The sequence below is a fragment of the Lutra lutra genome, chromosome 6 (assembly GCF_902655055.1).
Source record: "Lutra lutra chromosome 6, mLutLut1.2, whole genome shotgun sequence".
Classification (NCBI taxonomy): domain Eukaryota; kingdom Metazoa; phylum Chordata; class Mammalia; order Carnivora; family Mustelidae; genus Lutra; species Lutra lutra.
In genome coordinates, this window is record NC_062283.1 from 36588425 (window position 1) to 36613777 (window position 25353).

Consider the following 25353-nt stretch of genomic DNA (forward strand, 5'->3'; position numbering starts at 1 on the left):
GCTGAAAACTACAAAACACTAATAAATTAAAGAAGACCCAAATGAAAGGGGAGATGTATGGGGCTCATGTTTTGGATAACTCAACAACGTAAAGATGTCAATTTTCTCTAAACTGACCTATAGATTCAGTGCAATGCTAATCAAATCCCAGCAGGATATTTTTATTCAAATTGACAAGTTGATTTTAAAATGTATGCAAAAACACAAAGATAGAAAAAAACCTAGATATAGTCCATTGATTTTTTTTACAAAGGCCCAGAGGCAATTCAATGAAAAAAAGTAAAGTTTTTTCTGCAGATGGTAACTTGAAAAATCCATATACAATTAGATACTGAATATTCATGTGCGAAAAAAAACAAAAAACAACCTTTGACTCACATTTCACATCTTATACAAAAATTAACTCAAAATGGATCATAGACTTAAATGTAAAACCCAAAATAACAGAACAGGATAAAAATTTTGTGACATCAGACAGAGTCCTTAGATACAACACTAAAAGCATGATCCATAAAGAAAAGTCAATAAATCGTACATAGTCCAAATTTAAAATATCTGCTCTTCAAAAGATACAGCTGAAAGAATGAAAACTATAGGAATGGGAAATAGACTGAAGCTTGCCAGGGCTGAGTAGGAAAAAGGATTGGCTACAAGGGGCCAAAGGGAACTTTGGGGTGTTGGAAATGTTCTATAGCTTGATTTGATGGCGGATATGTGGCTCTATGCATTTGTCAGAAGTCTTAGAATTATACACCTAAGAAGAGTGAATTTTACTGTATATAAAGTATACCACAGTAAATGGTGTGTGTAAATGTGTGTGTGTATATATATCTATTTAATATACTTCATTACCCTTGGGTTTTCTTTTTTTTTTTTTAACTTTATTTATTTATTTGACAGACAGAGATCACAAGTAGGCAGAGAGGCAGGCTGAGACAGAGAGGGGAAGCAGGCTCCCCGCCGAGCAGAGAGCCTGATTCGGGGCCCGATCCCAGGACCCTGAGATCATGACCTGAGCTGAAGTCAGAGGCTTTAACCCACTGAGCCACCCAGGTGCCCCATTACCCTTGTGTTTTCTTGAGGTAAATCCAGAGAAGCACTTTTTTTCTCTTTAAGAAAATCAACAAGAACCGCATGGTTTTGACAAAGTTTTGACAAGTAGACCAATGGAACAGAATAGAGAGTCACAAAGAAGACCCACACATGGGTGGAAACGTGATTAATGAGAAGTTGGCCCTGTAGCACAGTACACAAAGCCTTTTTCATGAATGGTTTAGTAGCAATCTGATACAGTCATAATCTTCTTTTATGAATGGTATATTGCCTGATATTTCTGGCAATCTGATATAGTGGAAAAAAGTGTAACTTAACTCCTACATCACACCATACACAATAATCAATTCCAGACATATTATGCACCTAAATGTAAAAAATAACAATAAAGTGTCAAAGAGATAACTAAGAACATTTTTTTATGATTTTTTTGTGTCAGCAATTATTTCTTAAATAGGACATAGGGTGTAGTAATCAGGAAGGAAAAGATTGATTAATTGGGCAATATTAAAATCAGTGAATTTTTTTTAACAAAAGACACCATAAAGAGAGTGAAAAAGCAAGCCACAGACTGGTAGAAAACCCTCATCACACATATAATCAACAAAGGGCTTGTATCTATAATATATAAAAAGTTATTTTAATTAATGAGCAAGACGGATAACCTATAAAAAACTAGGCAAGAGATTTCACAGGCATTTCACAAAGAGGATAGTCAAATGTCCACTAAGCACAAAAAGGTGTTCAAGCTCACTAATCATTCGAGAACCCCAAGATAAAACCATGATCAGACACCATTTCACACCCACCAGAATGGCTAAAATAAAGTGAATGAAAATATCGTGTTTTAAGTAATGTGTGAAACAGGAGGAGAGCCTGGATGGGGAGATGCAGTTGCAACAATCCCCAGAAGAGATGCAAACGAAGGAGAAACGCCTCAACAGGCAACAGCAGTGGAGATGGGAAGAAAGGAATGTGTGTGACAAACCACGGAGAAGAATTGCCAAAAACTGTTAACTGATTAGATAGAAGGGGAAAAGAGAATGAGACAATAATGTCTCAGGCAAATAAGGGAAGCCTAACCACCAAAGACTTCAAAGAACTTTTATCTTCTTTCACTGTAGGAAGACGGCACCATAAATTACAATCAATACTTTGCTGGATCTTTCTCACACTGAGTTTTATGTTGCACATACAAGACAGGATGCCAGAATGGTGCACATCAGAAACTCTGCATCTGCATATTTATCAGAAAAAATAAATTACACATTGTATGTGAAGTTTTTTATCTCCATTTCCTCTTATAGCATTTTCCCATATATATGCAAACACTGACAAATTATGGTCTTGTAAATCTTTTAATTTTGTGAGCAAAAAAAAATTCTTTTATAAAGTTTTCTAATCATGAAAACCAATAAACCAGAGTCTTCAATGACCCAACCATGTTTCTCTGTTGGACTCATATCAATTTCCCAAGAACTTATCAAGCCTAGTCAGAGAGTCTATTCACTTAAATATTTCCAGGCCAAATTAAGATGCATCTTATTTATTTTATGGGAAGTTTTATTGAGCATTTATCATTTAAAATTCCCAGGCCACCAAACTTCTGAAACAAGACCCAGCTGCTTTCTGTCTTCAGTGAGTGGCCACTGGTCAAAGGGCATGTTTTGGAAGTCAGAAGTCTGCATGTGAGTCAGACTGAGTCTGCTCTGGGCAAAATTTGGAAGATAGCACATGTCTTCCATTACTTGGTTTTATTTTGATATGCTTTATTTTGAGGAATACCCCCACATAAAAATTTGATCCCACTTTCCCAGTCTCCCGATGTCCTTATCTTGCCCTGTAATCCTTCTTCCCGCTTCGCCTTCAAAACATTCATGCTATCACGTCTGAACTCTCTTCAAAATGAACCAGCTGCCTCACACTCCTGCTAGGTAACAAGTTAGAAAATGGGTAGGTATTAATGCTCAACAATATCTTCTTGAACATTGCTGTTGAAAACACCCTCCTTTTCATTACATCTTTAAATAAAAATCAGTAGTCCAAACATTCATGGTAGAGGATATATTTTGAAAGCAAAGATGTCTTTTAAAGTTCTTTAAAATAATAGACTGTTCATCTTTTGTCCATTTAGCCAATACCAATGATTAGCAATATTTGTTGTTAATAATTGCCATGTAACAGGGATAAAAAGAAGAAAGAGAAAGGAAGAAATAGATTTCAATAAAGGGCACAAAAAAGAGTCCATACCAGATCTTGCTCAGAGTGGATATAGGCTTAAGACAGTAGGTGAAGAACAGTGACTGCTGAGAAATAAAGTAGAAAGGGGAAAAGAAAGAAGGTGAAGGAAATTGAAGAATAGAAAGGGGAAAAGAAAAAAAGAAAGAAAAAACCTGGAGCTACAGATTTATCACTTCTAACACAGAAACCTCTAATTTTCTTTCCAATTTTAGTATATGTGCTGCCGAAGCGAGCACAAGAAACCTCTAATTTTCTGCTGGACAGGAGTTGCAAAAGTAAAACTTCACCTTTGTTTAAATGACAAAAGTAATTAGATGTTAATTATACAAAAAGTGCTCTAAGAAAGCAAATCATTTGTAAACAGAGGTGTTCCATCCCTCATTTGATGACCAAACAATGAAGCTGAACTTCAAGAAAAAATATCTTGTTAATGACTTTTAGAAGTTGCCCCTCTGGATTACCTTTAAGACAACGAGAAAGAGATAACATATTCCAACGTCTTTTCTTGATGTTTATATAATGGTTCATTCTTCTGAATTTCCCTGATGAAACAGTAACCATAGTAGAAAACAGATGAGCTCACAGTGAAAATTTTTGTGTGTTCTTTACCAATACATGGAATCAACTGAAAATTATAATGGAAATTTTCCGAATTGTCTGCCATAAATTATAGATATTCAAAACTTTTTTCCAATAAACTAAACCAAAAGCTATGTAATCAGTAATGTGCTGGAATCTGAACTATAAGACCCATACTTCTACAGAATCAACACATTTGAATTACCTTCATAGTTTGAATTTGGTATTCTCCAAGCCTCTGCCGTGGTGTTTGGGGTGGGGGGGGGGAGGCAGGGATATTTCAAATGCAGAGCTCTGTGCTACCTGGACCCAATTCACAAAAGAGGCCCACACTTGAGAGAGCTGTACAAAAATGCTTGTTGAAATGAAGTAAGTTAATGAAACCTCACAATTTCACCCCTGTACTCCAGTCTGGACAGGAAATGTGTGGCCCTTGCTAAATCTACTCTCCTAGTAACAGCAGAAACAGCAAAAGGGGGAAAGGAAGACCTGTGTTTGGGGGGTTGTGTTTTTTTTTTTTATTAGACCTATTAAGAGAAACTAAATTACTTAAATTTCAACTACACATTAATGTAAGCTCTGCTAACCCACACACAACTAAAAAGATTCAGCCACATTTTGAAAGCATCACTTTCATTATTTTTTTCAGAGTTAAGACTAGAGCTCTGGAGTAGAGCTGGTCATGAAAAGAGGTATATGGAATGAATATTTACAGACAACAGTGTCAGGCAAATTGCAAAACTCCAATATACTAACAGGAAAGAAAATATCAAAAGTGAAGGAAAAATCCAAAGTAGAGGGAAAAAATAAATTGTAAAAGGTAAAATAAGGGCTGTTTGAAAGTGTCATCAAGAAATCTTAGCATCACTAATACTATAAATAAATCTAAATGTGGAGAAAGAAACATAGACTGACAGATTCCATCAGCAGCTCTAAATCTCCCCAATTTGCCCATCAGTTTCTTCCAGACACTACTTTTTTTTCCTTTAAGATTTTATCTATTTATTTTAACAGAGAGAGAAAGGGAGAGAGCACCCACACAAGCAGGGGGAGGGGCAGAGGCAGAGGGAGAAGCAGGCTCCCCACAGAGCAAAGAGCCCAAACTCCAACCCAGGACTCTGTCATGACCTGAGCTAAAGGCAAACGCTTAACTGACTGAGCCACCCAGGTGACCCTCTTCCAGACATTACAACAAATATGTCTGACTTTCATTAATGAGCCCATCAAATGGAAATATCAGCAATAATATGAGACCATATCAAGCAAACATGAACTCCAGAAAATAATTTCTGATTAGGAACATATTCAGGTTATACTAAAAAAAAAGATATGACCCTTCTGGATTTCTATGTGTATATGATAATCTTTAAAAATTTGCAATCTAGGCAAGCACAAATTGGTGGTCACACTTTTAAAGTTGTAAAAGTCAGAGAAGTCAGAGTCTAAGAAAGGGAAACATGCTGCTATTGAGCTAGGAAGCTGGGAAGAATAAAGGCCAGTCAGGGGGTATACTTTAGGCAGAAAATACATGGCAAAGACCTGACACAGGGGTGCCTGGGTGGCTCAGTTGTTAAGAATCTGCCTTTGGCTTAGATCATGATCCCAGGGTCCTGGGATCTAGCCCCACATTGGGCTCTTGAGTGGGAAGACTGCTTCTCCTTCTCCTGATCCCCCTGCTTGTGTTCCCTCACTTGCTGTGTCTCTCTCTGTCAAATAAATAAAATCTTAAAAAAATAAACAAATAAATAAAAATATTTTAAAATAAAAAAATAAAGAACCCTGATATAACTCTTTCCATAAAAGCTAGACTGTTCAGGAGTATCTATGATAGTAATTACCATAGGAAGGTTGTTTCTACTTGATTCAGTATTTTTATTGATAATTTGGAATTTAAAAATCAAAGGTTTGGGGGGGGTTGTTATTGGCGTTATTATTGTTTATTGACATATAATGTATTATTTGCTTCAGGGGTATAGGTCTGTGAATCATCAGTCTTACACAATTCACAGCACTCACCATAGTCAGGGAAAGAAGAAACATGTAAGAATAAATATGCATTAATAACCTATTATTTGAACATAAATTAATAATATGAAGTTTTTACAGAAGGAAATAACACAAAATGATGATTTGCAAAGATTACTTCTAAAATATTTTGCATTATCCAGCTCCTATAACAGAAATAAAACAAGCATACCAGAGATAGCCACTATTATTTTAAAATTTTCTGTATGTCCTAAAGGAATCAATCCAATAGAAATTAAACGAGTTTTTTTATTTGCCAAGAACAGTATTATTTGCGCATGATATAGTTTCTCTCCCCTTAGAAAATTCAAGGTAACTAACTGGGAAAAAACTGTCAATAAACAGAGAATTAAATAAGATGGAAAAAAACCTTTTCCTAAGCATGACAACAGAGGCAGAATTCACAATGAAGGCCTGGCATATTTAAAAAAAAATTTAAAATTTCACGGCAAAAAAATCTTTTAAAATACCTTTAAACAAACACAAAGGGAAGTGAAATTTGGAAAAGAAGTTCTGCAACATACATGATGTTAACAGGCTTATACATACTTAATATGCTTTACCATATATGGTTAATATACCTTACCATACAGCTTAATCATATATTATATATCATGTATACGAACAATATATATGAACAATATAATTAAGATAAATATTACAATAAAAAAGAACAGAGAGCATAAACATATGTATAAAAATTGTCAGTGGCTGATAAATGACAAGATGTTCAACATCATCATTAACCAAAAAAATTAGAACTTTAATAACTGATTGTATTTTAGCTGTTCAATTGGCAGATTTTAAGGATTTTTTTAAATATCCATTATTAGCAAAGGGCTAAAGAAAAAAGAGATTTCTGCTGGGTGTAGTTGGAAATAATCATTGGTGTAGGCTTTCTGAAAGTAAATGTACCAATTTATCAAAAATTTAAATGCACATATAAACTTTTGATGTGGGAAACAGAGGCAGAAGAAAAATTATTAAATTTCCTTACCCACTGACAAGCCCTTGAAACAGGTAGAGTGACATTCCTCTAGGGACTCAACTACCTCCACCTTAAGGCTTTGTGAATGAAGCATGAAACGTAATGGGCAATCCTAGCCTGACCAATCCCTACCCCCAACCAGGATCCTGTAAGTCTACTTTAACAATTCCTTTGGAAACTTATCTGTAATCCCTCCAAGATACTGTTGACAATCATTCCCAAACATATGGCCCACTGATATACATCTAAAGGGTCTCACAACAAAGGTTTTATTACTGGTAATGAATAACCTTTATCCCAACAGTAGCTAGCCCCTCAAGGTCCTGGAAACCTTGCTTCCAAAATTCCTTAGAGACTTACGCCATCCCTGACCCCCTTTCAACTTACAAGTATATAATGGACCACTCCTCACAACCCTGGGGCTACAGTTCTTTCCACCCATGGGTCCTGTCCCTGTATTTTAATAAACCACCATTTTGCACCAAAGATGTCTCAAGAATTCTTTCTTGGTCATTGGCTCTGGACCTTACCCCACCAAACCTCACTTATATTCTAAGACTTCATTACTTTGACCTAGCAATTTCGCTTCTTTATATCATTAATCACATAAATACCAAGGGCATATAAGAAATTTTGTTCATAACTAAAAATTGGAAAAACCTAGATATTCAGTAATTGGAGATGAATTAAATAAAATATGCATAGGATAGGCCAGTATTTGTTTAAATAAAAGCATGCAGTACATAATTCCCCTGATATATTCACATGCATTGAGCAAAAAAATGGAAGGATATTAACTAAAATGTCAACACGAAGAATTTCCAAATTGTTTCAGGGTCTGCAGTTGTGATACGAACAAATGGCCTCTCACTCCCACTGGAAAATAAAAGAATTTTCTCTTTCAGCTTAAATATCAAATGAGTGCTTTATTTCTGCTTAATCTAACTTATTGTCTTGTTGGCTCCATGGTCAAAGAACGAGACTGATACAAAGCAAAGGTCAAGCAAAGCTTTATTTCACACCAAGCATCGAGAATCAAACTGACCGGCCAGGGCCGTCTCTTACAAAGAGGCGACCACTCTCTGCCTTACAGACTAGCTCTTAAAGGCAAAGGCCATGTGGTTGGGCCTGGCCACGCACAGGTGACCAATGAGATTGTAACACACAGAGAAAGCTGCACAGTCATGCTAGGTCCCACACGGGTGGCCAATTGAATTACAATTTACCCTATAGTAGATATTTGAACTAGCCTATCTCCTTGGTCAGAATTGGCGCCCAAAGGGGGCCCAAAATGTGGGGCCCACACTCCTTGGTAGCTAGGGAAACAGTATGAGTGCTCTACTGATTGGATGTCTCCACCTGACCCGAGTCATCCCTGCATTCCGGCCCTTATCTCCACCTGACCTGACCCACCCTTGTATTTGGGCTCTGTTAGCTGGGACTGGTTTCCCGGACTTGCTTTTAAGTAAACTAAGCTCCCCCACTCCTGGGGGGTGGGGGGTGGGGCAGGGTCAGTTTAAGTTTTACTGGATAAACAAAATCACTGTTTAACCGGATGGAATCGCTCTGGCTAAATAGGCCCTTACAGTCCTTATGGTCACAGAAAAAAAAAAATCTCATTTTCTCTGAGCACCATTTTTATAAAGTAAGAGTTTTGTATAATAAACTTTCATTAACTAGAATGTTTATGATGAAGTTTTAGAATATAGGTGAGGTTCCGTGGGGTGGAGTCCAGAGCCGATGACCAAGAAAGAATTCTTGAGACATCTTTGGTGCAAAATGGTGGTTTATTAAAGCACGGAGACATGACCTGTGGGCAGAGAAAGCTGCTGCCCGGGGTTATGAGGAGTGGCAGGTTACTACCATGGTGTTGGGGGAGGTAAGGAAAAAGGGAGGTTTCAATAGAACTTTCGTATGCTAAAGAGGACCTACAAGATACTGGACACCAGAGGCCTTGCCATTGTCAAGGTCCTTTTTCCCTCTAGCAAGGTATTAACATTAAGATGGATGGGAGATTCCTAAAGAATGTCACACATGTCCCACCCAGGAGTGGGGGTGGGGGAAGACTGCAGGGTGTCAGCCTTTTGCTTTGTCCTCAGCCAGCCTTCTGTTCCCTCATCAGTTAGAATATACTTTCTTGGCAAGTGATCAATTAACGAGGGGTTAGGTGAACCATGAAGGCACACATATCAATTTTATGGGAAAATATACTTTTATGACTCTCAAAAGAATCTGGGACTGAAAAAAATAATCCTAATAGCAAATCAGCCTGAAGCCTGAGGGAAGCAGTTCTCAGTGGCAAGAGTGCCACATGCCCCCCAGAATCACCAGGAAAGCAACAGTGGCTGAGGCAACAGACCCCTTGCGAGCACCACATCAATGACGCCCCCTCCATCTGGAGCTCATGAGGGATTTTAGATAAAACAGAAAATGTAGCTCTTTGTCACAGTTTGCAAATGGTGCAGGTAATTAACCTGCGAAATGCAAAGATAATGTAATGTTACAAAATTTGCAAACTTTTATAACACACACATATACACGCACACGCACACACACACACATACAAACATCTTCTAAGGAAAGTGTTCTAAACCTTCTCAATGAACCACTGTACCTTTAGGGGGCAGATGAGGATGTGGATGGAAAAGAGAGTGGTGCTACAGAAAGGACCATAAGTTGCTGGGCCCTACCCCAGAGTTTCTTATTCATTTGGTCTAGGGTAGACCTTTATAATTGACATTTTTTACAAGTTCCCAATAATACGAATGCTGCTGGTCCTAGAGTTCAAACATAGAGAACCAGTAGACTATAGCTAAAATTCTTTTCATAAGCAGTAGATGAAAGAGAGGTAGAGAAAGTAAGGAGAATCTGCAAAATTCATATGGGGAGGGAGGCTAGATAAAAAAAATTTTTTTAAAGAAAAAGAAATGACAGTGGCCTTGAGAAATGATGAAAGAAATTTCAAAAAATCTTCCTTTATCCTATGTCTTAAAGTCCCCTGTCACCAACCCCCGAAGAAAATCCACACTAAACATATTCTTCTTCAAAGCATTCGTAGTCAGATGTGGATCTTTCTAAGCTTCTTTCATGTATCCAGCATTGACTTACTGAGCCTATCACCTATGCTAAACACTAGTCAAGGCCCTGGGATAAAACACAGAGACCAAATCCCAGTGAACTTGAAGCTCACATTGCACAGAAGGGAAGCAGAACATGAAATAAAAGGCCCCATGGTATCAGGTGTTATACAGAAAAAGAAACCAGAACAAGAGGATAGATAATGATGGGAGGTAGGAAAGATGGCTATGGGATTTGAGAGAGGGTGGTCAGAGAAAGTTTCCCTTATAAAATAGCATTTTAGGGCACCTGGGTGGCTCAGTTGGTTAAGCAACTGCCTTCAGCTCAGGTCATGATCCGGGAGTCCCGGGATCAAGTCTCGCATCGGGCTCCCAGCTCCATGGGGAGTCTGCTTCTCCCTCTGACCTTTACCCCCTCATGCTCTCTCTCACTCTCTCTTTCTCAAATAAATAAATAAAATCTTTTAAAAAATGGCATTTTAACAGAGATCTGAAAACATGAAAGAGGAAGGCATATAGATATATGGGGGAATATGGTAGACAAAATGGGAATTGCAAATATCCTGAAATGGGTGTTTGAGGAACATCTGTGAGGCCCATGATGGTAAGAGATATAAAGGCAGTAAGAGATAACATGGGAGAGGTAGCAGAAAGCCAAATAATACAAAGCAATTACTCCTCAGTAAGGACTTCGACTTTTACAGAGCATGAAGTAGAAAGCCATGGCATGTTTTAAGTTAGAAGGATGACTATCTCACTTTTTTTTCTTTTTTGGAGGGATAACACATGTGGGGATGTATGTATTGGGAAGAGACTACATTGGATCAAGGACAGAAGCAAGATTCTAGTTCGTAGTCTGCTATCATAATCCAGGTAAGGGGTGATAGTGCTCACACTGGGGAACTTGCAGAGACGGTAGTAAGAAGTGGTTGGATTCTGAATATGTTTCAAAGAGTGTGCCATCAGAATTTTCTGATAAATTGGATGTGGGATATGAAAGAAAGCAATCAAAGGTGATTTCAAGGATTTTGGCCTGAGCAACTGGAAAACCGGAGTTGTCATACATGGAGGGGGTGTTACAATTGTGGAAATAGCAGGTGCGAGCACAGAAGAGAATGCTATGGGTTGTGGGGTCCAAGGGAGAGACCAAGAAGAGTGGGAAGCAAAGAGATTTTAAAGGCAAGGATTAGATGAACTCACCTGGGGAGTAAAGAAAGAAATGATCCAAGGACTCAACCCTTAGAGGTCTTTTAACCCTTAAAGATTGCAAAGATGAAGACAATCCAAAAAATGAGACTGAGAAGGAGCACGTGGTAAGATGAAAAACAAAACAAAACAAAACAAGCAACAACAACAACATGGAGTTGAGGGACTCCACTACAGCCTAACCAAAAAAGAGTTTCAAGGAGAGAATGACCAGCTCTGTCCAACTCTTGTAACAGGAGGTTCAGAGGAGGGGTAAGAATTAACCACTGGATCTGACCATTTGGAAATCACTAGCAGCCCTGGTAAGGGCAGTTTGGCTGAAATGGTGAAAACAAAACTCTAGTGGGGTAAGTTCAAAAAAACATAGCTCTCCCTCTCTGCATTGAGTCAATCTCTCCAAAGCTAGAAATTTAGAGTTAATCCCTGACACTGCTGTCTTTTTCACTACTATAATGATTCAGCAAGTTCAGTATTGACTCTCCTTCTGAACTTCTATCTCTCTGCCCACTTCATTTCATGCCCAAGTCACCAACCAAGTCTGCATATGTTATTTAAGGAAGCCCTTCTTTATGCTCACACCCCACTCAAGCATTTCTACTGCACATTCTCACAGCAACTTGTGCATCTTCTGAGTATGTATCACTAATGGTTAATTATTTGTAGGATGCCAATCGTCCTGATAGAGCCTAAGTGCTACCAGGAAAACCCCATCTGTATTGTTCACTCCTCTGTAAACTCCTAATGTGACACATGACACAGAGCTGAGGTTCAGTAAATAGCTGTTGGATGAATGAATCAATGGTACCCACTACTGATTTAGTACCCTGATGATTTAGTACCCCATCAGACAAAGCTCAATTTTCTTCTTTGTGCCCTTTATTCCAAGTCCTTCCTTCATACCCAGTTTCTGAATAAATCTACTGTCTCACATGTATCCCAAGAGAAACCGAGCTCTCTGCTTTCTTCTCTCATTTAACAGCAAAGTGCTGAGCACCTATGATGCACCACACAAGGCGTTAGGGAGGCCACAGAAACCATTGAAAACCCCTTGCCTTCAAGAAGTGTGCAGTCCTCACAATAACAGCATGCTGGTCACCAAAATAACTCGATTCCCCCTACCTAACCTCTGCTCAGTATCACTGAGTTCCCAACACTTGCTGCTGCTGGCCCTCTAGGCCCATATTACCTGCACACTCACTCCCGCTAACAGAAAATGCCTGCTGGGTGGTACTACATGTTAACAGCAAGTGTAATCCTGGAACAGACCAGCAGAATCTGGACCTCCAGATGCACTGGTTGCTTCATTTTCAGATCTTCTTTCCACATATCCAAAAATCAGGCCAGGTATCTTATCTAAACATAACAGACCTTGGATTCCTGTCCTCGGTCTTCTCCCATTTGTCTTGCTTAATCACCAACCTAGCCCTGACCTTGTTGTAAAGGGAGTGGGGATGAGAGGTGGAGAGAAATCTGCTTATTTCAAATTTCTAGGTATTTGGATTCTAGATAAGTAGTTATCTGCTATAAAGATATATCTGCTAAAATCTAGATAAATAGATGTCTGCTAGAAATAAAATTATATTCTTGATATCCTCACTATACAATTTCTGTCCTACAGAAAAAAATAATCTTTTTAAAAATGCTTTACCTTCTAAAACATAGAAAGATATAAATATCTTATATAGATATAAACCCAGGACAAAGGGACATTTTTCTAAGGTCATTCCCTTCTATATTGGTTTTTTAGAAACACACCACGGAAGAAAGATTTGGTTTTCTATAAGTATATGATTTTATAGAGGCTATAAAAAGAAGTCATTCATCCATAGAGGAAAAAAAATCAAGAATATAGGGAGCCAAAAGGAGCGATCTTTATGCTTTTTGGCAGTCTTCTTTCATGGCTGGCTTTTCTACTAAAAACTAAATATCTCTTTTTTTTTTTAACAAAACAAAATATATTTAGAGATATTGCTGTGAGAAAAAAATGTTTACTGATGTAATTTATAAAAGATATATCACTTCAGTGAAATGTACCCATAACAATTAAAATATGCTCATTTTTCTTTTTTTTTTCCAATAACAAGATTAGACAGGACTGACTTAAGGTAATAATTCCTTAATTAACCATTCTAAATCATCATGAGGAATTAAGAAACTTAGGATTCTATTCTCCAAGTAGGTTATCAGGCAAGTGCTTCCAATAAATTTAGCTTTTTTTTTGCTTAATTAAAAATTAATTATCATTGGCCACACTTCTCAATTTTCTCCATTATATTCCATTCATCATATTTTCCTAAGAATGATGTTCTAGTTTATGTTAAATTTTTCAAGGAAAGAAATAACAGTTTTCAAGGAAAGACATCAGGAGCTGATTAATTTTAAATTATGATTCTAAATAGAACAAAATCAATTATCCTTTTTAATCTATCACTATAAATTATTATATATTAAAATTAGACAAATAGAATATTGACTGAAGAAGGCTATAATCTAGAAAACTGGAACAACATGGTCCTAAAATTTTAAAACTTCGAAAAACCATCCTCTAATATATGTCTTTAAATCATTCACAAAACATAAATATTCACTGAAACTAAGAGTGAAGTAAGTTGTTCTAGGGGATGTTATAGCTCAATGAGATTCATAGAGTAGGAATTCTCTGTGTTATTCTTCAGCAATTTATCTTGAGTTTAGCAAAGTGTTTACAGGAGTGTCTATTTGTTATTTATTCATGAGAAATTTGAAGGTTAATTATTTGGCATTCTTTTTTTTTTTTAAAGATTTTATTTATTCATTTGACAGAGAGAGATCACAAGCAGGCAGAGAGGCAGGTAGAGAGAGAGGAGGAAGCAGGCTCTCCGCTGAGCAGAGAGCCCGATGCGGGGCTCGATCCCAGGACCCTGAGATCATGACCCGAGCCGAAGGCAGCGGCTTAACCCACTGAGTCACCCAGGCGCCCCTTATTTGGCATTCTTAAAAATACTTTGGACTAATCTTTTTAAATGCTACTCCTACATATTTTGAAACTTTTAGAGTCCTCCAAAAAAGGAAGTCTTTTGCATTGATCACTGTTCTCTTCTGTTACCCTCTTTATTAATTACAATTCTTTGGATTGCAAATGTTAGGAAACCCAATCACAAATGAGTTAAGTAAAAACAATAAATATTTGTATCCCCTAACTAAATGTCCAGAGGAGTCCTTGCCTCAGGCTTTATTATGATTGATATTGTATATGATTGTAAGTACCTTCCTTTAACCCAGTGGTCTCATATCTCTGCTCCTCTTTATAGCAAAACTCCTTAGAAGAGTTGCCCATACTCACTAACTTCATTTCTGCATTCTCCATGCTTTGACGATGGTGCTGAGCATGAGAGCTGTGTGTCCTCCGCTGAGCTAGATCACAGGAATACTCCCAGCCGTGGCCCGGGGGATGAGGCCTCCTTTCATAACAAGACTAGCCCCCACTCTCTAGGGTGTCCCAGCTTCTCACCACCAACAACAGCTTTCCTTTCCAAGGTCAGCCACAGGTGGTTAGTTAGAGGAGGAACAGGGAGAGGAAGCGCCAGACACCAGGGAGAGTGTCTGGGAACAGTATGTTCACTCAGAGCTGAGTCCCCATTCCTCAACTCCCAGGTGGTTCTTCTCCACTCCTACGCCTCCCAGGTTTTTTTCCACATTCCTTTTTCTCCTGTGAGTAGTTCCTTTGCCTTCCTTTCCCTTTCCTCCAGCCCAAGCTTCTGAACTCAAAGACCCTCTGAATCTCCTAGCCTAACATTTCAGCTACTGGCTTTTCTCTATAAATTTCCTACTCTTTGGAGCTGCTTCAGATGCAGGTGACAATCATCCAGAGACAAGGACTGGGGAAGGACGAGTGGTCAGGGTACTCCTTCTGACAACAGAAGGAAATATTCAAGGTATAGATTAATACCTTGAGATATCCAGCCACAATTCTTTGGCTATTATTCCAATGATGTTAAATTAACATTAGCATCTCCAAAATTCACACTTCCAACAACATAAGTAGGGTTGAACTTTTATTTTCCAGGGGAAAAAAAGGAGAGAGGTAAGCTTATATCTTTACTTTGGGAGAAATATCTTCAAACCAGCACTATCCATTCAGTGGGACATTTATTATCTTTAAACCAGTAAATCCCTCATTGAATAAATTATTCTACATTCCTGCAATAAAAAAAGCATGCAGCCATTATAAGAATGAGGTAGGTCTCCATGTGCTGCAATGAAACAATCGTTAAGACATTGTTAAATTGGGGGCGCCTGGGTGGCTCAGTGGGTTAAGCCGCTGCCTTCGGCTCAGGTCATGATCTCAGGGTCCTGGGATCGAGGCCCGCATCGGGCTCTCTGCTCAGCAGGGAGCCTGCTTCCCTCTCTCTCTCTCTCTCTCTGCCTGCCTCTCTGTCTACTTGTGATCTCTCTCTGTCAAATAAATAAATAAAATCTTTAAAAAAAAAAAAAAGACATTGTTAAATTTAGAATAGCGAAGTATAAAACTATTTAACCCCCTTTATGTATATATGTTTTTAAAGTAATGCTACTGAAATTTTTAACATGCTTTTAAATTATTCATTCATGTATATACATGAAAAATTTCTGGAGGTATACATTAGAAACTCTTGAATGGCATTACCTCCAGTGAGTGACAGACACTGTGGCTAAGGGTCAACTAATCACTGTTAACTGGATAGACTTTTATTGTTTGATTTTTTTTTCTACCATGTGTACATCATTTCACAATATGAAAATAAACAAGATTCAATTCTTTACTCAACAGTATTTGAAGGTCTATGTTCCTTCAAAGCATATGCAAGTTATATCAACAAGGAGTACAGAATTTTGCTTACAAACATTTTTTAAAAAGTGACTCAGGCATGAGAAGTTAATGCAAAATCCTGTCCTTAAACGGGCTCCTCTCCCTGCAGGGTCTCTAAGAAATACACATACACAGAGGAAAATATATGCACAGAAGGCAACAGCCATCAAGTAAATCCTCTGTTGCTCCAGTCTGCAATCCTGCAGGTTGCTAAGCCATACTAGACCACCTGCAGACTCCTTATGCCTAAATTAGGAAAGCCTATGTAACCTGGAATCCAAACAACAAAAATGGCCTCTTATGCCCCTTTCTGTCTCATCTCTTCAACCAAACCACTCACTTCAAAGCAAGTAAGGCTGATACAGAATATACTAGAAAGAAAAACTGTAAAAGCACTAAGAAATTTGCCCATGCCCAGGGCAGTGAGAGCTGATCTAGTCAGAGCCCAGACTGCTCTTGAGAAATAGGCTATCAACTTGGTGGCTATCAGCAGGAAGCTCCCACGAGAGTGTGACCTCAGGATGGAGGCAGACCATACCCAGTACTGTTGCCCTAGTAACCATCATTGATCCTGAGCACGGGCCTCCACTTTGGGGTGGAATTAAGCGCCTATCCTGAGCCATCTGCAATCAAAGAACAAAGAAGACAATCTACTCCTGCTAGAAGCCAGCCCCAACTTTACTTTGTACAGAGTATTTCTTCAAGATCCAGCTGTTTGCATGAAGACACCATCTGGTTGGCAAAGTCACTTTTCAAAATGTATTTTCAAATGGTCACCAATGTATTTACCTTAATTAAATGCGTCGTCTTTCATTTCAGAACTAATTTGAGTTAAATTTGGCTAGTATTCTAGAGGATGACAAATTATTTCAGTCTGGTAGAATCATTAACACTGAGAAGCCAACTGACAAGAAGCATCAAATCAAATGGAACTCTGAGGACTACTTCGTTGAAATAACAACAACATCATCTTTAAGTGTTTTTCCACACAAGATAGCATTGTAATGCCCAGCCCCCAACATTATCTCACCACAAGAAAACACACACCCAAAATACAGTCAGAGGACCAGACTGTGGCAGATGTTTCAAATGTTTATTGGGCTAATATTTGAAATACTGGTCACAGATATTTATTTATAACATCTTTAACATCCACACATTCCAGAATTTCAAATGGTGCCTAGAACATAGTAGGCCTGCAATAAATATCTGTAGAGTGAAAGAAGGAATATTCAAAAGTTAAGAAGTTTTAAACCAAAAGAATATTTTTTTCTATTTAATGAACCCCGTTTATTAACAGTTTCATTCAGTTATCTCAAGCTTTTATTGTCTCTCTCCCAATTATTTTGTGCTTTTGATCATCTTCAGAACTGAAAATATTTCTTGGTAAAATAACAGGCAATAATATATACATGCTGTGTCACTTCACTCCTCCATCAACTAGATATTTAAGAAATTTTGCTATATTGAATTTGTCAAAAAAAATTTAATGAATATGTTCAATAACTCAGAATTGAAAACATATATAAATTTAATAACAGATTATTAAATTTTTTAAAAGAAAACATATATAAAAAATCAGTCTGAATCTTCTATACAACCCATACATATGGATATATCTCAATGTGTCCATTTCCTGATGACACCTCTATTGGTTAAACATAGGCATCCTGCTTATTAAGACTGAGGAACTTGGATTCAAACTTCATGGCAATGCCTGTAGAATCAAAGACCTGATCCTAGGCCAGCAGCAGCTGTAGCAAAGATGATGATTTAGTTGGGGATGACAATATGCCAGGGCTGCCAAAGACCAAAAGCCTTTGTTGATGGGAAACCCACCCAGGGTATAATGAACACAATATACTAGAAGATCATTTGAGATGTGGGTAGCTAAAAATAATGATGAAATGATAGGCTAGGGCCAGTCTATGAAGGGTGTTGTATACAAAGCTAGAAATATTGAATTTTATTCTGTTGTAATGGGAAACCATCAAGAGACTATAGGTAACAAAAGGCCCAAATATAGCATACTACCTTTATTCTTCAAAATAAAGAGTTATTGGAACACAGTTACAGCACTCGTTATATATTAACTACGGCTGCTTTTGCCCTGCAACATTAGAGGCGAGTAGTTGCAATAGACATGAAGACTACATCGCCCACAAAATCTAAAATATCTACTGTCTGGTCCTTTACAGAAAACGTGTGCTGATCCCTAATATATACTAGAGCCTTAGAAAGAATTTTGGTGACAGAACACAGAAAGTTAGACAGAAGTAAGGAAACAGTTTATGAGGTTCATCATTTATGAACGTTTTCAGCATTTCAGTGACTAAAAGGTAGGGCTAGGAAAAGACCTCTCTGAGAATGAAAATCTGCATTCTTACTGAACACAGACAGTACCTTGTAAAATCTAGGGCTGAAAGAATTCTGAATCACGACTTATAAATTATCTTTCCAAGAAGGATAGGTATCAAACTGCATGGAATATATAGTTGTCTTCGTGCTGGTTAGAATATGAAGATGTTGGGACACCTGGGTGGCTCAGTGGGTTAAAGCCTCTGCCTTTGGCTCAGGTCATGATCCCAGGGTCCTGGGATCAAGCCCTGCATCGGGCTCTCTGCTCAGGAGGGAGCCTGCTTCCTCCTCTCTCCCTGCCTGATTCTGTGCCTACTTGTGATCTCCGTCTGTCAAATAAATAAATAAAATCTTAAAAAAAAAAAAAGAAAGAATATGAAGAAGTTTAGGCTGTTTGGTTTTTATTTGTTTGTTGTTTTAGTTTTGCCAATTACAGCATTTGATTTCTGGAAGTATGTATTCTTAGAAGCCCTTCCTCCCCACTTCCCTTCAGTCATTCATCACAGTAACAAATGTTTACAGAATGCTTGCTGTGTGCTTCGCAGTAGAGAATACACCACAAGAAAGGACAAAAATCCCTGTCCCCAGGAAGCATACACTCCAGTGGAAAGACACAAAATGAAAAAGTAAACTATATGACGTGTTAGATGGTGATAAACATCACGTGGAAGGAAATAAAACAAGAGAATAAGAAGTACAGTTGGTGTGCGAAGGAAGAAAAGGGAAACAGCAAAGTCACATTGGGCCTTGTAGGCCTGTACAAGAATTCTGCTTTTACCCTGAGTGAGATGGAAAGGCACTGGAAGATTCTGAGCGGCGAGATGACATTATCTGACATATTTTTAAAACCTCACTGTGGCTGCTATGTGAACAGACCAAGAAGGCAAGGGTAATTAGAGAGAGCCTACTTAGGAAGCTACTGGAAAATCCAGGTGAGAGATGATGGTGGCTTCAACTAGGGTAATAAGGATGTAAGTGGTCAACAAGTGGTCAAATTCTGGGTCTAGTCTGATGATAGATCTAAAGGGTCTTCCTGATGCGCTAAAAATGAGGTATGAGAGAGGAGTTAAGGGTTACTCAAAGTTTTCTGGCCAGAGCAAGCTGGAAGTATGAGGTATTGTTAGATGGAATAGAGATGACAGCTGTGGTGGGTTGGGAAATCAGAGCCTCAGATTGGGATATTTTAATTTGAAATGTTTATGGATATCCAAATAAAGCATAGAATAGGTAGCTGGATATACAAATCCAGAGTTCAAGGAAGAGGTCCAGGCTGAATAAATAAATATATATATATATATATATATATATATATATATATATATACATACACACACACACACACACACACACACACATATATGTATATATGTATACTTAAATTTATATATTTATATAAATACATAGATGTATATATTCATACCATATACATGGTTTCTTTTTTTTTTTTCTGTTCACTGTGTCAAAAACATTTTATTTAAATCATCGAGAAATACAAAACCACCTGAAGGCCTATTTACTGCCCATAAATACAATAAATTCCAAGATTTATTTAGTACTTACTCTATTCAAGCTTAATAATAAGTATTTTGGTTATATTTTCACATTTGGTCCTTAAGCGACATCCCTGCATGGTGGTTATTATTTTAAACACAAAGCATCTGAACCTCCAGAGCTGAAGCAATAAGCCTAAGATAATTCAGCTAATAAGTGACAGAACTAGGATTCAAATCCAGGTTCTCCTGACAACAATGCCTGTGTGCCTAACCCTGATATGGTATCTCCCAAGCAGCCATGATAGCCAGCATTTGTTGAAGCTTCTTTTCATCTTGACTCTGTTAACCACTTAAGAATGAACTCTTCTTATATAAGTGGGGGATGGATTTGGACCAGTTATATAAGTCTCTGTGCAAATGAATACCAAGAAACATTCTGCCTGAACATGAACTTTTAATTTGTCCCCAAACAGTAATTTTAAATCAGAGGTCTGCTTGGGTTGTCAGATCCCATATACATGGTTTCTTAAATGCTATTGGACTCAATACACTCATGGGGAAAGGGAATATAAATGAATGAAGAGAAGAGACCAGAGTCCTGGGCACACCAATATTAAAGGTCAGGTTGATGAGGAGGACCCAGCAATAAGTGATGGAGAATGGATCTCCATTGATAAAAAGAAAATCAAGACAGTGTAGAGGCTGTTTTTGATCAACTGTATTGTCTAGGTTTTCTGTGATGAACATGTAAGGCTTTAAAGGATTTTTAAAACATAAAGAATACTTATTTTTTAAAAAAGAATATTTGAAGGATATTTGTCCCATTCCTTTATTATCACAGTCCAGGTCAGCAATGATAGATATATTTTAAGAGGAAATGCACTTTCACTTTCCATCTTCTTAGATAAATCAAAAGGACCCAGTATTTATCCTTAGAACAAAAGCAAATATATCAAGTCAAATATTTTAAATTTTTATCTAAATTACTAGAACTCTTTTGCTCCCTAAGACTATGCGTTAGATTTATTGGTTTGAAATGTCCTCATGATGGCAGTAATAAATAAATAAATGCTCCGGTCTGAGTGCTCTATTTAAAGTTAGACTTCTGAGTGTTTTTTAGTTAATTACAATCAGCAGTTCCCCATAAAACTGGAGAACAGAGCTGAAGAGAATGCCAGCTTCCGGGGCCCTACCCTGAGGTTTTATTTGATGTCCTTTATTATTCAAAAGGAATTTGTTTATAGAAGGAGGGATCCAAACCATCAGAAACAACAAACAAATACCCTGCATGGCCGACTCTATCAGCCATTGATTCATGAATCATTTGGAAAACTCCTTTGAAGATCCTCAGGCATCACAAATTTTGTTCAGTTCCGCTTTGCTGTTTGCACCAGAAATCATGATCTTGGGAATGGAAAATGAAGAAAATGTTCCCTGGACTGTTTAAAACACACATGCAACTGGATCCGTGAGGCAAGACCGAAGTAAGAGCTGCCATGTTTTGTGATGGTTTGAATCCCATCTATTTTAGGCTTATGCATTGTGTAATCAACACCGCACAGCATCACTAATTTAGAAGATGTTAAATAACATGAAACGGTAACAACCAGCAGCTTGGTGTGAGAACAAAACCTCTAAAGAGACTGTAAATGAAAACATAGCTGCTTATATCCCCAACCGTCTGGAGTAGAATTTATCATCAATTCTTCATGAAACCATTGTAAAATGTGGCCTCTAATTACAATTGCTGGGGAATTCAAGCTCCTTCCACAAGAAGTTAAGCATGTATAATATGGAAACATGCATAATGCGTGTCTCCCTGGGTGTAGCCCAGCATCTGAAATCCCGTCCTGGGGATAGCCCCCATAGGAAGTAAGGACGACCCCGATCTCCACAAACTTCTCCCCAGAGGTCCATAGCAACTGGGGTATTATATCCAAATGGCATGCTTCTGGTATTTTTCCCCTCAAAAGAAATAAGAAAACTTTTGATTATCAACAGAAAGCAAAGGATTTTCATTCTCATGGTTTATTCAATAGCAATTTGAAGTCATTGATTCAGTGTACATTATAAACCTTATTTTTTAATTATATAATTAAATATATATGGATTAAATTAAAATAAATATATATAATATATAATTTTGTATATATAATATTATATATATAATATATATATATTATATATATAATATTATATATATAAAATTATATATTATATAATATATATTAAATTAAATTAAATATATATATGGATCTACTTACAGTTCTAGGATAAAAAGCAGCCTTCAGATTGTATGTGACTTCCTGAAGATCTTCTTTCCCCTAAAAATAGAGTCTACCTACTAGTTGGTGCCTATCAAAAAAATATTTTTTTAATTCTCTCATGTTTAGGGTTAAAAGAGCCAAGCTTTGCTGCTTGTAGTATAACAGACTTGTTGTCAACTTCTTTCCCTTCCCTCTTTGTCAGTGCAGGTGATAACCAGTCTCTTAAGTTCAGTTTAAAGTTCTTGTCCTCCTAGAACCATACTATGAAGGCTCCATCTGTATAACCTTGTTATGATGCTCCCACACCCTCAATGGGCTCCCATTCCCAACCTCCAGACATGGAGGTCTCTACCCAGCATTTTCTCCCAGATTTCACTTCCCTTCCTGTTTCACTTCCTTGCCTTACCTGCTAGATCCATCTTTTCATTTGTTCCTTTGCCACTTTCCATGACCCCCTGAACCTCTGCCCTAACCTCACAGCAAAACTCTAACCCTGGGTAACCCAACTGATCAATCTCCCTGCACTCACACACAGGCCACTGAGTGTTTCCAGAGAACAGCCCTTTTTCCTATTCACACCAAACTATTTATGATTTCTTGTTATGTTTATTACAGACCCTATAACTTACCACATATCATTCCTCTTAACCTGAGACCCATTTTTCTTCCCCTATTTTTTGCTAACCCTACTCCTAGGTCAAGACTTGCTCAGGTATACAGCCTTGGAGAAGCAGCTCCTGGCTCTATACATTGTAAGAAGACGCTGTTCCGTTAGATGTCAAAGATAGAGGGAAAGTCAAGGTAATTATGGATCAAATCCTGGACAATCTGGGGAAAAGTGGGATCTACAGCTAGAGGGTAGATTGTCTTTCAAGTCAGGGATACTGTTACCTTTGTAAGAGCTTCCTTGGGTGATTTAGGTAATCAAAAAGATTTGAGTATACTTACCTAGATTACATTTTATAGTAACTAATACAAAACAGTTTTTCCCTCTGAAACAGAGGAGAGTCAGATATGGAAGAATGAGTGCCTAGTTAACATTGTAAATGGAGTGTGGAAAGTTGAGAAGCTTATACCTGTGATACTTGATTTTATTTAATGTGATTTCCGAAAGAAGAAAAGGAGGAAGGGTAGAGGAATATACTAGATTGGCAAATTCTTAAATGATAAAAATGAATTTCACTGGTCAAAGATTACATAGTTTCTTTTGACAGTGATTATTACAAAAGATGGGGTACTTGCTTTTCCTACGAAATCAAGTTTGAGTTCTAATAAAGATTTCTTTTTTTTTTTTAAGATTTTATTTACTTATTTGTCAGAGAGAGTGTGTGCACCAGCAGGCAGAGAGGCAGGCAGAGGCGGAGAGAGAAGCAGGCTCCCTTCTGAGCAAGGAGCCCGATGCGGGACTCGATCCCAGGACCCTGAGATCATGACCTGAGCCGAAGGCAGCAGCTTAACTGACTGAGCCTCCCAGATGCCCTTAGTAAAGATTTCTTGATACTAAATGCTTCCCCTAAGTTTCTTGTCTATGCATATATTGGTTTAGTTGTTTTGCAAGAATTCTTTAAGCCTTATATTGTCTATGACAGATGTGTAAAGTCATAACTGCCTGTAAAAACTGGAAGAATAGCAGAAACCAGCAGCTCACTGTTAAGGCTTCCAGTTGGTATCAATTATTTGGAAATTAGTTTCTGCAGATATATCCTTAAAAGTGCCATTTTAAATGAAAATGTTAGCAGTCACCCAAAAGCAAGAATTATTTCAAATTTATAAATTGAGTATTTGAAATTATGACTAGGTGTGAGAATGAAAATGAATTAATCAATACATATTATTCAACATCTATATATGCATGCCATATTTTAATAGCAACAATAATATGAAAAAATGCATAGAATTCCTTCATATCCCAGCCTTTAGAGAACTTATAATCCAATTGAGGGCATAAGATATATAGTCATAAAAATCTAAACTTCAAGATGACATATAAACAATAAGAAAAAAAATTTATGAATCTGACAGGAATAGTTAAAGCACTGCAGAGGGGCTGTAACTGTGTGCTGGGGTGGCTGAGAAAGTTGATATTTAAATGGGGTTTTGAAAGATGAAACAATTTTCAAAATCAGAGAGGGAAAGCAATGCAATATTCAAGTCAAAAGAAATGTTTTTTTAAAAATGCAAGGAATATAAACTGTGTCATATTCAGAAGCCCATAACCAGAAAGTTTGGCTTACAGATTGGAACACCTACTGCAGTCCAGTCCTGTTCTAGGTGCTGGGACAGCACAGTGAAGAGGTCAAAGAAGTCAGAGGAGGCTTCACTCGCAGGGAGCTCAGAGTCCAGGGTATAGAGGCAGACATAAATGAGTAGACCAAAAATATAAATTTCAGATAGTGATAAGTTCTGCAAAGAATATAAAATTTGGAAATAGAATCAAAAGTATACAGAATGTTAGCTTAAATTGGATGGTCAGGGAAGGTCTCTCTGGGAAGACAGCATTTGAGCGGAAATCTAAATGACCAAAGGAAGCCAGCCATGTGAAGCTCTGGGGAACCAACACTCCAGTCACAAGTGACAAGAAGGGGTCACCTGGGTGGCTTAGTTTGTTGAATGTCTGACTCTTGGTTTTGCTTCAGGTCATGATCTCAGGGTCATGAATCAAGCCTTGCATCAGGCTGCACACTCCGCAGGGAGTCTGCTTGAGATTCCTTTTCCTCTGCTCCGCCCCAAATCACATGCTCTCTCCCTCTCTCTTCCTCTCTCTCTCAAATAAATAAATAAATCTTTTTTTTTTTAAACTGACAAGAAAAACAAAAGCCATGGGGAGGAAACAAGCTGGTTTGTTATAAATAAAAGTATCCAGCGTGATGGAGCATAGTAGGAAGTAGAGAGAATGATAGCAGAAAAGGGGAGCTAAGTCATGCAGGGTCTTGGGGCCATGGTATGAACGTGGACTTGTATCTAGATGATATGAAGAATCACTGGAAGGTTTTAAAAGGAGAGTCTATAATCTGATGTATATGTTTTAAAGATTCCTCTTTATATGTGGAAGTTGAGATTTTTAAGAGAAAGCATAGAAACTGAAAAATGTTTAGGAGGCTACTAGAACCATCTAGTAAAAGAGGATGGTAACTCACGTTAAATGGAGGCTGTGGCTGTGACAGGAAATAGTACAATTTGAATGTATTAATAGGTAACCAGAAGAGAACATGCTGATGGGTTGATCATGTTGGGTCAT

At 37.7% G+C, this 25353-nt stretch overlaps 1 long non-coding RNA gene across 1 annotated transcript; it reads left to right on the plus strand.

Moving 5' to 3' along the window:
- The first annotated feature begins 6854 nt into the window (after nucleotides 1-6854).
- LOC125102296 (uncharacterized) lies at nucleotides 6855-24427 on the plus strand. The gene is made up of 3 exons (XR_007128096.1): nucleotides 6855-6967; nucleotides 18745-18747; nucleotides 24418-24427. It is a non-coding gene; the product is annotated as an uncharacterized LOC125102296 (long non-coding RNA).
- Nucleotides 24428-25353: the final 926 nt, after the last annotated feature.